Source organism: Balaenoptera borealis, assembly GCF_965194805.1.
Source record: "Balaenoptera borealis genome assembly, chromosome: 12".
Classification (NCBI taxonomy): Eukaryota; Metazoa; Chordata; class Mammalia; order Artiodactyla; family Balaenopteridae; genus Balaenoptera; species Balaenoptera borealis.
The window spans coordinates 75,802,289-75,816,899 of NC_138869.1; the positions used below are offsets into that span (position 1 = coordinate 75,802,289).

At 54.4% G+C, this 14,611-nt stretch overlaps 1 protein-coding gene across 3 annotated transcripts in view; it reads left to right on the forward strand.

The window, feature by feature from the left end:
- Nucleotides 1-214: 214 nt before the first annotated feature.
- Nucleotides 215-14,611, forward strand: part of FOXP4 (forkhead box P4) — a 59,914-nt gene continuing 45,517 nt past the window's right edge. For 2 of the 3 annotated variants that reach the window (XM_082345917.1, XM_082345918.1), the window contains exon 1: nucleotides 220-732. The gene's annotated coding sequence lies outside the window, so the exon portion shown is untranslated. Of the gene's footprint in view, nucleotides 733-14,611 lie in introns of all 3 variants that reach the window. The other variant, XR_014232396.1, reaches the window with a different exon arrangement.

A 14,611-nucleotide genomic window follows, 5' to 3' on the forward strand; every position in this document is an offset into this window, starting at 1 on the left:
CCCACATCCCCACTTTTTCTTCCCCTAAAGTTTGGTCCACGTGGTCTCCTCTCGCTCACGACTTGGCTGCCGGGCAGGGTGAAAGTTGCTGCACCTGCTTTAGGTGAATTATGGTAGCGCTAGAAGTTGGTCTCCCTCCCTCCGCTGCTCGCTCGCTCGCTCCCTCCTCCTTCGCTCTCCGCGCGCTCCCTCCTTCCCCCTCCTCCCCGCCCCCTCCCGCCCCGCCCGCGCGCCGCCCGCTCGCAGCCACTCGCTGCCCGGGCTCAGTCGCAGCCCCTCGGAGTCCGGAGCCGGCCGCCCCTGCGGACCGGACTGTGCGGCCGGCGGCCGGGACGTAGCCCCCAGCCCGCGAGGAGGGCGCGGCGCAGGCGGCGGCGGCGCGGCGGGGAGGAGCCCGGGCCGGAACCAGGGCTGGGCCGGGGGCGGGGACGCCGGGGTCCCGGAGCCCCGGCGCCCGAGCGAGCGAACAAGCGTCGCGGGAGGATCGGGAAGGAGGAGCACAGCCGGAGCAAGCCGAGCTGCCCCCAAAGTGTGATGCCCCGGCGAGGGTAGGGCGCGCGGCGGCCGGCCGGCGCGGCGCGGAGGGAGGACGCCCGGGAGCTGCGCGGCGCCGAGCGGCGCGGAGGGGCAGTCCCAGCGGGCGGCGGCGGGCCCGGGCGGCGACCGGAGCGAGCCCCATGCCCCGCGCGGGCTGACGGGCCGGAGCCCGCACGGAGCGGCCGGGCCGGACAGGTAGGTGGCTGGCCGAGCTCGGGGACGCGGGTGGGGGCTGGGCCGGCGACCAGACCAACTCCCTCGCTCGCGCACTCTCTCGCCCGCTCACTGGCTCACTTTGTGTTTGCAAACTGCCCGCCGGAGACGCGCCGGGAGGAGCCGGGCCCAGGCCGGCGCACTTTGTTCCAGCCGGGGCCGGCTGCGGCGCCCTGACCCAGCGCAGCCGCGACACCCACCCCTCCCCGGTTCAGGCCCCCGCGGCCCGGAGCTGCCTGGGGAACAGGTGGGGGCTACGGCGCGGCGCCGGGGGGGCGGACAGAGGAGGTCGGCAGGGGTTGGGGGGGCTGGAAAGGCTACTAAGGCCCGCCCTCCCCCCAAGAATCTAGGACCGGCCTCCTCCCGGCCTGGCCGCGGGGAATGGGGTGTCTGGGGGCGCGACCACCTCCCCGCCCCGAGTCAGACAAAGAGTACTTCCCAGCCCGGACTTTCCTGAGCCGGGGAGGGAAGTGGTGAAGTGGGCTCCCCCAACCCCAGTCTGTCCAGGACTCCCCAAGACGCGCCGGAGGCAGATAGATGGCGGGGGGGCACCGGGGTCCTATCCAACGCGTCGCCTTAGGTGAGAAGGGGACTTGGTTTGCTGGGGTCGCACCTCGGAGGTTCCGGGGCCAGTCAACGCCTTTCCGCCATACCTGGGTCGGCTGGGAGATAGAGCGGAAAACTTCTTGGGGACTTGAGAGCGTCTGGAAACGGCCTCTTGTGATTTTGTGCGCCGGTGCTGGAGGGTGGGGGGTTGACCTGGCCGATATCTTCATTCACCCCATTTGGGGAGAGCCCCGCCTCACCGTGTAGTGGGGAGAGAGGGCGGCAGCAGCGTTCGGAGGCCGCCAGGGAAGAGTGCCCCGGGATAACCAAGCAAGATCCCCCTCAGATCCAGGACTGTGGCCTCTCCCCTGGACAGCCCCCTGGCAGACACCTCTCTTTGAGAGGCGGTCACCTCGGCAGCGCTCGAGTCTTGCGCTCCCCATCAACGCCAAACTAACTAACTTGAGCTGAGCCCGGCTACAGCTCGAGGCGCTAGAATGCGGGGAGCCCTGAGAGACGTGGGGTCCCGGCCTCCCCGGCAAAGGACCATGCGATTTCGCGGGAGGCGGATTCTGAGTCAGAGGCCCTGACGGCTGCGGATTCCTTCTTTCCAACTGGGGCGACCTCGTGAACACATCGGCGTCTCACTCGGATTGTCTAGGTTAGGGGAAGAGGATACGGGAACGCGGAGACCCTGAGCCCTTAGAACACCCGGCTCGTCTCTTTGCACCGCCGGCCTCTCTTGCCATTCCCCGCCTGACTGATTTCCTCGCTCACTCCGTGCCTGGGGTTTAAGGCGTTGGGAGATCACCGCGTGTCTCGCACCCCAGCGCCGGGTCTCCCTGCTGATTGACCTCGGAGCCTGGAGCAGGGGTTGGAGGTGGGGTGCCCGGAAGAGAAAACCCAAGTCTGAAGCTGTCATCCCCGTGGTTGCTGAGAAAGCCCGGGAGCATTTTGGCCAATGCGGGTTTTCACTTGAACTTCAGCATCTTCATCCCTTGTTAAAGCACACGCCTGGATTGTCCCAGGGCGAACTGTGTTGGGTCTGGGATTGAGGACCTTGGGAGCGCAGGTTGAGAGGCAGCTAAGGTCAGAGCTGGAGGCTCACCTGGGTGCCCCCTTCTCCCACCCAGAAGGAAGGAGCTGTGGGATCATCTGTACCGCCTGTAGCCACGGTAGGGTCTGACCAGTCCCACTGTGGAACACAGTGGGTAATGGAGACCTCGACACCAAGAATTTGAACCCAGAAGCTCACTTCTGGGACTGAGCGCTGCTGGCGCTGGGCATTTCAAGCCGATGACCCTCCTGGTGAGCTAGTGGGTGGTTGCAGGGGCTGAAGGCCCAACAAGTTGGCCAGGCCCCAGCTGCCCTGAGGAGAGCCACCCACCTCAGACAGCCCCTGCCCCAGACAACCCCTGCCCAACCTGACAGAAAACCGCTGCAGAGGATGGGAAATCTGCAGGCTTATTTTATTTTTGTTTTAATTTTGTCTTGTCTGGGTTCTGGGGCTCTTTGTCACCTGGCAGGAGGGAGGGAGGGTCCTGGGACTGTGCTGTGGGCACCTGGACAGCTTGCTCGCTCTGGCACCCTTAGATCTGAGCCTCTCAAAAGCAGAGCTGTGTCTCGTGGGGCTCCCCATTTGGCGTCACTCCCCCTCTCATCAGTGGGGCAACGTGGCAGGGGGAGGAGGTGGCTCTAGAGAGTGCTCCCCGCCAACTCAGGACCCCTGTAAGATGTGAAGCTCTCCTGGATCCCCCCCCACTACCTTAGGACCATCCCAGTCTTGGCACTAAACTGGGGGGGGGGGGGACCATGGGAATCTTCTCTCCTGGCACTAAGTGCTGGGCCCCTGGGTGGGGTTTTCTGTCCTTCTCCCAGTCCTGAGCAGGTTTTGCAGGAGTTACGGAGTTGGTGAACCCGTGAGCCCTGTGGGGAGAAAGGCCTGACACCAGTGCTGGGGGGTGGGGGAGGGCAGGTTGGGCCTAACTTGAAAAAGGACCTGTCCCTGTCCCTTTCTGTGTAGGTACCATTCTCACACCTAGACATCCCTACCCCACCTCCTTTCCTGTGCCTTTAGCCAGAAACTTCCTTTCTGGCTGCTGGCAGGTAGATCCCTTCTTGCCAGGAATGTGCATATCCTGCTGGGCCCCTACTCCAAACACACCTCTTCCTTAGGGGCAGGAAAGGAGGGGGGATCCTTTAATCCATTAATTCCCCAAAGGTTTGCTGAGCCCCTACTCTGTCTGGGCAGGTCCCAGGCTGGGCACTGGTGTGCCCAAGCAGTGAAGGCTGGGGTCTGCACATTGTCAGGGTAGGAGAGGCAGATAAGATATCACATTAGAGAGAGGAGGGTGGGAGCAGGGTGTCTGTTTCAGAGGAAAGGTATGAGTTGCAAGGGGGGCAGGGCCATCTCCCCAAGAAGGCTTCCCTGATCTGCCACACCTGGAGTAGCTGCACCCTCCTTCCCTACATCCTAATCCTTTGCTGCCCCACTGCCTTGGTGGCTTTCCTGTCTCTCCAGCTGAAATGCAAACCCCTCCATGCCCATCCCAAGCAGGCACAATGTCTTTACTTTTCTGATAACCCAAACTGTGCAAAGTAATAATTTCTTCCATCCAAGGAGCTCCGCACAGTTTCCTTTCAAAATCTCCCAGCTTCCCAGACCAAGGCAGGGCAGGCACTGTTTTTGACAGGATTCCGAGGCTCCGATGGCTGAAATGACTTCCTATGACTTGGTTCCAGAACTCTGGAACCCAGGGCAAGGAACTCAGGCCTCCCCAGGGCAGAACATGGGTCACAGGGGAGAAGCCTTTGGAACTTGCCAGTGGTGATGGGTCTCTGGAGAACTTAGTTAAGCTCTTCGAACCTCAGTTTTCTTATGTGTAAAGTAGGTCAATGATAGCCGTTTAGAGCCTGTTTGGGAGTAGGATGGAAGAGCAGATGTAAAGTACCTAGCATAGTGCCTGGCACAGGGTAGTACTGACCAAGGGGTAGTTTTTATTATTAGATTCCCAGCACTGCCAGGCCACATGCTGGACTGAATACTGGAAAATTTTTTTTTCAATAAATTTATTTATTTATTTATTTATTTATTTATATTTATTTTTGGCTGTGTTGGGTCTTCGTTTCTGTTTCTGTGCGAGGGCTTTCTCCAGTTGCGGCGAGCGGGGGCCACTCTTCATTGCGGTGCGCAGGCCTGTCAGTGTCACGGCCTCTCCCGTTGCGGAGCACAGGCTCCAGACGCGCAGGCTCAGTAGTTGTGGCTCACAGGCTTAGTTGCTCCGCGGCATGTGGGATCTTCCCAGACCAGGGCTCAAACCCGTGTCCCCTGCATTGGCAGGCAGACTCCCAACCCCTGCGCCACCAGGGAAGCCCCTGAATACGGGAAATTAATCTCCATTTTAGGGGTTGGGAAAATGAAGCCCAGAGAGAAGAAGCAACTTGTCTGAGGTCACACAGTTAGTTAGTGGTAGGGCTGGGACTAACATGTGGGGCTCCTAGGACTCCCAGTGTAACCGGTAGGGCTTGAGCCTCTGCTGTGGGGAAGGGAGAAAGGAAGGGATGGGAGGGCCTGCCACTCCCCATCCCTCCTTCAAAAGCTCAGGCCTGCGTCCCCCTCAGCTCTCCAACGAGAAGGCTGGGTTTCCTGCTCCTGTCTTCCCTTTAAGGGAAGGTCTGGGCTCAGAACTTGGCATTTCCCACCTGCACATGACCCTGGAAGGTCCAGTCATCCCCCCTCCCCCCGACATCCTAAGGTGCTCATGGAAACAGAAATGGGAGGGATAATTCCCTAGAACACAGAGGAGGGAAAATGGCTGGCACCACCTTTCTCCAAAAAGGGAGACTTTCTATGGTTTGGAACCCTGGCTTATGCAGCGTTATGGAAGACAAGTTTGGCAGGCAGTCTCAGATCAATCTGGGACCTACTGCTGGATGGATCATCTTAAAGAAGCAAAAAGAAACTTCCCTTGAGTGTGAAGTTTCTGCCTCTTTCAACATTGCCTTCCTGGATTCTCCATGGAAATGCACACCTTCACCCACGGCCAGTTCTGCCCTGCTGGGATTACAGCAGGAACCCTCTACTCCAAACCCTGAGGCTTGCAGATGCAGTGGTCTTGTGAGATGGCATTTCATGGGCCCTGTGCAGAGCCTGGACTCGGGGCATGCCTGCCTGAGCTAGAAATCAAGAGCTCCTAGCACAAAAGTGCCCATTTGGACAAGGCCATAGGGCACTGAGCCATAGAGTCAAAGCATCTGGTCCCTCAAAGGAGTGAGCCATTCAAGCCGGGGCCAGGCTGATGCCCTTCCTTCCTTTGTTCCTTGTCCCAGGATGACTCCTCCCGGGATCTTTACCTGGCTGTCCCTTGCTCCAGTGCAGCCCGGTGCCTTTCTTCTCCCCAGCCCTGGTCATAGCCATGCAGCCTGTTCCCCAAATCCCAGCAGCTCTGCCCGCCTCCCCAGGCCCCATCCTCTGCCCAGCTGAAGCCTCCCAAGCTGGGACCTGAGGGTGTGTGGAGTCATTGGTGGTGCCGGGCATGGGGAAAGTCCTCTCTCCTACTTGGAGTTTCTGATGGCACCTGACCTGGGCTACGGTGCAAATGGGAGGGAGGGGAGGTGAGATGGTTTTTCCTCAGACGGTAACAAAGTGAGGTGTGTAGACTAGTGACCCTCTGCATTTGTTCAAGGTAGGCAGGGTCAGCTGGTGGAAATTACCCAGAATTCCCACCGGCAACGAAGGAGGGGCAAATGGTGGCGACAGGAGGGCAGGGTGGATCCGGGCCCGCAGGAGTCTAGGTGAAGAGGTTTAATAAGAGGTGGCTCGCTTACAACTTGGAAAATCAGAAATGGAGCAAGTGCCCCAGTGAGGATCTTTCCCATATGTTCTGGTGGCTGGAGGCGGGCTCCGGTCCTCACACTCCGCAGCCGGCACAGGATGCAGGTGCTGGCCCTGAGAGCCTTCAGGAGGGCCGAGCTGTGTGAAGGGAAACTGGCCCGTGGGCTGGTGAAGGGGCTTCTGTTCTTGTTTCGTCAGCCGGGCGTGCTGGAGGGCGGGCTCCCTGGGATTCGTTTCCCCAGCTCTGGAGCTCAGGCTTCCAGGAGACCCAGGCCGAAAGAAGTTGGTCCAAAAGAGGGTAGCATATACTTCCTTCTTGCACTCCTTCAGGGGATTCTTTGGGCAGATGTGTATCACACCCTGAAAGAAAAGGGCGGGCGCAGCTGAGGAGAATTTGGGGGAGGGATGGGAACTCAGGATTTGCAGGAGACCGAGGGAGCGGCGGCTACTGTAAGTGCTTGGGCGCAATGCCTCTGGAGGCTTCCACATCTCTGGGTTGGAGCCGGAGGCACAGAGGCACTTGCGAAGGTCGGATGTTGAGGGTGCACGGTTGGTCCACTTGGGAGAATCCTTCCTTTAGGAAGCCTCCGGGGTTCTCAGGAGAGCCAGGGCTCCCAGTCCTCACCCCGCAGCTGAGGGCACCCGCTCTGGGTTGCTAGCTCGGACAGTGTTACCCTGAGCCTCCGTGAGCGCATCTTTGCGAGGTGCGGGAAGCGCACGCGCCGGGTGTCTTCGGCCCTAAGATGCTGGGGGTTTGGGGGTCCAGGGAGCTCTGGAAGAGGGGGAGGGTGGCCTCTATCTTTTAGCTACAGGGAGGGTCTCCCACGCTGTGTGCTGACCTCCTTGAGCTTGGGGATGACTTCGCCCGTCTGGGTCGCGTGGGTCTGGGACTCACCCTTGAGGGGCACCAGTAAGCGCACTGCTACCAGCTTCCTCATTCCCTCTGAGACCTTAGGCATGACGGTCTTCTCTCTGGGCCCTGGTTTTCATAACTGTGCAGTTGGTGAGGGAGCACCCACACTTGCCTCTGCCTGCCCCCGCCCTTCCCGCAGCTGTGGGCTGGTGGTGGGGAGGAGGGAGTTGGGCGTTGGGTGAGAGGAGACCAGCCCCCTTTGTTCCAGGCATCCGGAGCTCACTGCCTCTGCGTGTCCTGCCGGAAAGGGGGCGCTGTGGAGCGTGGGGCAGATGACCCTGCGGCCCAGGCAAGTCTCCTCCCCAATTAGGCAGCGGAGCCTGATTAGAGGGGGCGCTGCCCGCCGCCTCCCACTCGATCCCCATCTATGAGATTTTCCTTCATCAGAATCTCACATCCTCCAGAAATTAATTTGATGCCTCTTGTTATCAATTAATTGAATCTCGTTGGGAGAGAGAGCTCAGCGAGGCGGGCTGCAGCTTGGCCCGCTTGTGCCACCGTTCCGCCCTCCCCCTCACACCAGGACAGCCTCACCCCTTCCCCATTTATCTTTTTCTGCTTTGCTTTAAATTTCACTTATTTGCTAAAATAAAACCACTGCTATGGGTCCTTTAGACCAATTTGGTTTGGATGGATACCCATGGACTGGGCACTGCCTGAGATTCACCCTTTTGAGCTGGGCACTGGGGGGTGGGGGGGCAGGGGCTTCCTCTCCCCTGGGCCCTGGTTGATCCCTCCGTAAATCAGCAAAACCAAACCCTTTGGGAATTTGGCCATGACCCTGACTCTCTGTGCTGCGGGGGCTGCTGGTGAGAAACTTGGAGAGGAGAACTGGGGGAAGGCGAGCTGTGGACAGAGTCACATACACAGACACATATACACACCCTAGTTGGGGGAGGGGGACACTGAAGGACCAGGCTAGGGACCTGTCAGTCATCAAGATTTTGTTCTTGTGAAAGTTCTGTCTTTTTTAGAAGAGGCATTTAAGATCTGTTGCACCCACCAGGGCTAATCCGTTAAATGTAGGGCAGAGAGCATAGGTGTGTACCTCCTAGCTGCCCAGCTGCCAAGTCAGGCATTTGTAGAAACAAGCCCTCAGCATTTCCAAGGACACCTGGAAGCCCAGACTCTGCCTTCTGCATGGAAGATGGAGGAAGAAGGTTCTAGAAGACATCCGAAGTCTGCGAAGGGATTATGGCAGGTACAGAGTAGAACTAGGTGGTCACCAGACCCTGAATGAGGAACTGTGCTTTGCCATTTCACATACCTCCTTGTTCTTGTTTGACAGGTGAGGTCCCCAGGCCCAGAGAGGTGATGTAACTTGTCCAGGGTCACACAGCTGACTGGAACCTGCCTGTCTAGAATGCTGGCCATAAGGGCTGAGGTCACAAATGGACTAACTTCACCCCTTATGTGTTTTGTTGGCTCACACAAAGTTTATTACAGTAGTAAATTTCACATAAATATCCCCACTTGGCTGCTTTTGAAAAACCCAAACCCTATCAAACACGGAGCCTGCATTTCTGTGGGGTAAAGATAGACCGGGGTTGAGTACCCTCCACTTCCCACTTGGCCCGCTTGGGGACCGGCCTAGCCCCTGAGGGCATTTCAGTTAGCAACTTTTTCATGGAGATTTTGCCCATCCTCAGTATTCTAGCAAGAGCTGGGAGGGGCAGGTGTCTGAGAGGCTTTGCAGGGTCTGTACAAGAGCTCAGAGAAGACCTTGAAGGACACCCTGACCCAAATCTAATTCTTGCACAGCTGCTTAAGAACTGATGGTGGTGGGTGATTTTTTTTCCCCTTCCTTCTACCACGGAGGGAATTACAGGTCTTGTGTCTTGGGGGATCTGTTCCAAGCTGAAATCAGCCCATCCCTGCCCAGGTGAGTCCCTTTATGAAAGTCATCACCCTCTTACCCCCCGAAATTTATGTACTTTTTGTTGGAGATGGGGAGACTTTCTTCCTAGAATGGAACCACAGGTGGGGATTAGAGAAGCACAGGGCAGCAGTCACCTTTCCAGAATTCATCTTGGAACAGGGAGAGAGATGTGGAAGGATGCTGAATCTTGCACATTCGAATATGGGTGTGTTTTTTGGATGCCCCTGAGTTGGTACCCAAGATCCCTGTGAATGCCACCCCTAGATATCATCAGGGGAGACAAAGGGAGGGGCCAGGGCATGTCAGAGGCCGGCTGGGCAGAGCAGCCAGGGCCCCAGAGAAGGCCAGACTACTGGTCTGTCCCAGGCCAGCTGGAGCCCCCTGGTGCCAAGGGCACTACCAGAACCAGGCTCCAGATGGCCACTTGGGCCCTGGGTGAGTACCCCACCCCTTAACCAGCAGGCCCCCCACGAAAGGCGGCACTATTTAATTAGCCGTCTCTGATTAACCAAACTTGGCATTCGGCTCCTTTTGCCCTCATCTTTCCCAGCTCCGAATCAATGGCTTTGATATGCTAATTAGGGAGTAATTTAATTTCAAAAGGCCGCAATTAACAAGGGTGTTGTGGACATGCTGTAGTTAAGCGGAGTAATCTAATTTGCATTAGTAACAAGCAGGGACTAATTAGAAGCTTAATTAGACACTTAGATGGCTCTTATGTTTACTTTCTTAATGAGATGGAGTGGGATCTTTGGTTCTCTTTTTTCTTTTTTTTTTTTTTTCCTTTTTGTTAATTCTTCCTTTTGGTCATGGTACTTGGAAGGCGTGTTGAGGGAGGCCACCTTGCTAGGGCCTGCTGGGAGCATTTTGGGGCCAGAGCCAGTGAAAGTGCGCTGGGGTGTGGTGATGGTGGTGGGGAAAGGTTCAGATTCCAGGGAAATTCCAGAGTGACCGCCCTCTGGGCCTTGCCACGTCTGAGGTGGAATTCTGGGGAAGAGCACTGGTTTGGGAGTCAGAAGAGCTATAGGGTTTCAGTTTGGCTCAACCTCCTAGCAGCCAAGTGACCTTGACACATCACTAAACATCTTTGAAGTGTGGTTCCTTCATCTGTCAGAGTGAGTGCAGGTTGTGTGTGACAGGGTATGGGAAAGAACTTTCAAGGACTCTGAGTGGAATGGTTGTTATTAAAATATATTCACAAATTGTGTGCCCAGGCTTCATTTCCATAAGACTCAGCTCAGAAGTCACCTCCTACAGGAAGCCTTCCCGGAGCACCCCCACTCCCTCTAGGCACCCATAGCCAGCAACCACCCCCCCCCCCCCAGTATCTACTTAACATTTGTAAAGTTGTGTGTGTTGTGTAGGGCAGAGGTTCTCAACCCTGGCTGTACTTGAAGTTTAGAATACTTGGAAGAGCTTTTTAAATTATCCATGCCTGGATCCCAGATAATCCAATTAAATTGATCTGGGGTGGAACCTAGGTATGTTTTTTTGTTTCTTTTTTAAATTTTTGGCTGCACTGCATGGCATGTGGGATCTTAGTTCCCTGACAGGGGATTGAGCCCACGCCCCCTGCAGTGGAAGCTCGGAGTCTTAACCACTGAACCGCCAGGGAAGTCCCAGTATGGGTATTTTTAAATGCTTGTGTTTGCCTGTATGTCTTTCTTTCTCCACCAAACTATAACCCACCCCCCAAAAGCAAGGGCTGTGTTTTATCCCCCTCTGTGTGTCCAAATGCCAGTACCCACCGTGCCCAGTGTCAGTTGCAGGCAGAGGCCCGTCACCCAGCTATGTGCCCAGATTTGACAGGGCCGGTAGTGTTGGGTTCTCAATACCATAAGCAGAATCTGAGAATCCTCTGGAGAAGGAGCTGAGGAGAATGGAGGAAGATAGCTTTAAAAAAAAGAGCTTGTGAGTCCTCTGGGACAGGGGTGCATTGCTAAAGGTAGGGCAAAGTCAGCACACATTTTATGGACATCAATTAAGGAATAAATGTATCAAGAGCCTTAAAAATATGCAATTCCACCTAAACATGTATCCTAAGCAAATAGAAATGGAGAATATTCTGTTCGCATGAGCGTGTTTATTACAGTGTCATAGTGAAAAAATAGGCAGCAGTCTGGATGTCCAGCTTTAGGGGATTTGCTAAATAAATTCTGAAACACACAGCCCATTCAAACAACTCTGTTACCACTAAAAACTGTTAATTAAAATATTTGATGTCATGTGGAAATGGTTATGACCATAAGTGGTGAGTGGGAAAACAGAAAAATTCAAACCATGTACAGATTATGAACCCAAGCTCACGTTTTAAATGTTTATATGCCCAAAGAGAGCGAAAATGGATGAGACTGGAAGGGGTGGATCCCAAAAGGATCTCTGGCTGGTAGACTTATAGGTACTTATAAGTCTACTTACTTTTTCTTCATACTTTTCTACCAGGATGTCTTACTTTTATGATTAGAAAATAAAGTTATTTAAATTTGGGGGAGAGGACTTCCCTGGTGGCACAGTGGCTAAGAATCCGCCTGCCAATACAGGGGACATGGGTTCGATCCCTGGTCCAGAAAGATCCCACATGCTGCAGAGCAACTAAGCCTGTGTGCCACAACTACTGAGCCTGTGCTCTAGAGCCCGCAAGCCACAACTGCTGAAGCCCACGCACCTAGAGCCCTTGCTCGGCAGCAAGAGAAGCCACTGCCATGAGAAGCCCGCACACTGCAATGAAGACCCAACGCAGCCAAAAGTAAATAAATAAATAAATAAATAAATAAATAAATAAATAAATTTTAAAAATAAATAATCTTGGGGGAGAACCTGGAACAGACAGCCCAGGATGGTGGCTCCCCTTCTAAATCAGAGGTTGCTGCAGCCTTTTAGAGGTGTGTCCTCACCCTGCCACATGCACTAGCTCCTTGGGCTTGGAAGTTTTGTGCTAAGAAGAGGCCTTAAATGGTCCCTAGAGTTGGACCAGATAGCTCCTAGTGTGCCATTTGTGGAGACTCTCAGGCTGAAGTGGGAGTCTTAGGGAGAAAACCGAGGGTGCCAGCCTCTGACCCACACGAGGGAGAGTCCCGAAGTACAGGGAGGGCATGGGCATGGAGAGGGTTTGAGCTTTTTCTGGAACTCTGACAGCCCCATCTGCTTGAGGAGAGACACTGCCGGGCTGATCAGAGAACCAAGTAGTCATGTGACTCACATCACCCTGCTCTGGTGTGGGGACACATTTTGGAGCTACAGAGACATTCTAACCCTTGGATTCTGTCTCACTTTCCTCAAGTGCCAAACCGTAAGGCTAGGATGAGGGGATGGGATCTGGACTTGCTGGGTCCCCATAACTGTAGTAAATACCCTTCTCTGAACACCTTCTCTGGCAGTGTATTTTATCTGATACCACAGCAACCCTGGAAGGAAGGGTTATTGGTATTAGCTTCGTATGGTAAACAAGGAAACCAAGGCTCAGAGTGGTGACCTCACTGTTCATGTTCTAATTACAGAGGTAATAAGAGATCAGAGCAGGGTCAGCAGGTGGGATGCCAAATGAGGGGCTGATAAGAAAGGCTGAGGCCAAAAGTGGCTCCTGCCTGAGCCCTCCCTCACCTGGTGGCCTGAAGCTAGTGGGCCTTTGGGGCCTGAGCTGAGTGGGGAAGGGGATCCCTGGGTCTTGGGATGACAGATTGGGAAGTATACCAAGTTACTTGAAAGGCCAGTGCTCATTGCTCTGAAAAGCCCTCTGCTTTACGTCCCTTGACACAAGTAAGAGCTGATAGCAGGACAGCTAGAAAGGAAAAGAAAGAGAAAGAAGGAAATAGACGGCGTCTTCATGCTCTGTTCTGTGTGGTACCCACTTATGTGTCTTTTTATATAATCTGTAAATGTGTCCATTTCAAAGACTTGCTCAGAAGAAAGTCTGAAACCAGTGACTTCTCTTGTAAAATAAGGGCCTTTGCATATGCTGTTCCCCTGCATTCAGTGTACACTTTACCTGACCCATACCTGCTCATTCTTTTCTAAGTATAGATGCCATTTTAAAAGGAAGCCTTCCCTGCCCCCTGCCCCCTGCCCCCGTGTAATTTAGATCCCCCTGTTTATTCCCTGCACTCATATTTGATAGAATTTATTTTATTTGAGCTTATCTATTTGTGTCCTTATTTATCATCTGCCTCACCTCCTGGGAACATTAGCTCCAGGAGAGCAGGGCCTGTGCCCTGTTCTGTTCAGTTCTGCACACACACAGCCTGGCACATGGGTAAGTGCTTAAATATTTGTTGAACCAATGACTGGATGAAGGGTCATTGCCGGTGAAATATTCTCCTGGCCAGCGTCAGAGGAGAGAGAAGAATGACTTTGTTCATGACCATAACTCCACTAGTGGCTAAACTTTCGAAAAGGCAAATGCCAGGTTTACCCAGAAAAAAAGGGAGGGGGAATAGGACCTCCATTATTACCAGTTGCCCTCAAAGCAGCCAGGACACCTGTACTGACTTGTTTGTGTTTTGTAAGCCTGTAGGGGGCCAGGGCCAAATTTCAGTTTCCTGCAGATAGGTCTTCTATCTGCACCAAATCCAATCGGGCACCAAATCCATGTTGAATGAATGAATGGTCTTGGAGGTAGATCATCTCGTTTTGGCCACCAGGAAGCTCATAACTGAAAGCCAGTGCTCATCTTTGAAGCCCTGTTGTATTGGACAGACAGCATCAGCATCACCTGGGAACTTTTTAGAAATGAATTCTCAGGCTCATTCCAGACCTAAAATCAGAAGCTCCAGGCCTGGGGCCCAGGAATCTGTATTCTAACAATCCCTCCAAGGTGATTCTGATGCACTCAAGTGTGAGATCCTCTGGCTTAAGATCTTGGCCTATTTATTCTCCCTTCCTACTACCCCATGATACTATATTTTAAGTAACTTTGTCTTTTATTGCAGTCTGCTTCCCAGTCTTTCTTGGAGGTTGATAGGGGTATGCATTATAAATAAGTAGCTACATCTAGTCTAGTTTCCCCCATCATACAGAGAAGAAAAGGGGAGAACTAACTTGGCCCAAGTCACACAGCAAGTTGGTGATAAAGCTGGGGCTAGAAGTCAGTTTCCCAACTTTTAGTCTCAGGCTTTCAGCTGTCTCACCAGCTAGGTTCTAGGTTTCCGAAAGGGCTGGAAACTGTGTCTGCTATTTCAACTCAAATCATCACCATTGCTCTGGGTACAGGTTACCTGTGGTCACGCCCCCACCCGCCGTGCTCCCCTAAGAGCTGGGGGTGCCCTCTCTCTCTCAGGCTGAGCGCATGCACGTGTGCGCCCTGCGGGACGCGCGCCGGGAAAGAGAGTGCGCTGGGGACTGCCCCGCCCCTTCCCTCCTTCCCTCCCTCCCTCCCTCCCTCGCGGGTAAACTCCGGGCATCCATCAGTCTGTTAATTGCACTAATTAGAGATCGCGGAGGTGTTAATTGGAAAACCCTGGTATTGTGCCTGTTTGGGGAAGAAAACGTCAATAAAAATTAATTGATGAGTTGGCAGGGCGCGCGGCGCGGGTTCGCAACGAGGCGTAGGGTGTCGTGGCAAATGTTACGGCTCAGATTAAGCGATTGTTAATTAAAAAGCTACGGTAATTAATACTCCGTACACCATATGGGCCCGCGGAAAAGGCACAAAAAGTTTTTACGCATGTGGGGCTCCCCGTCCCTTTTCCCCTCC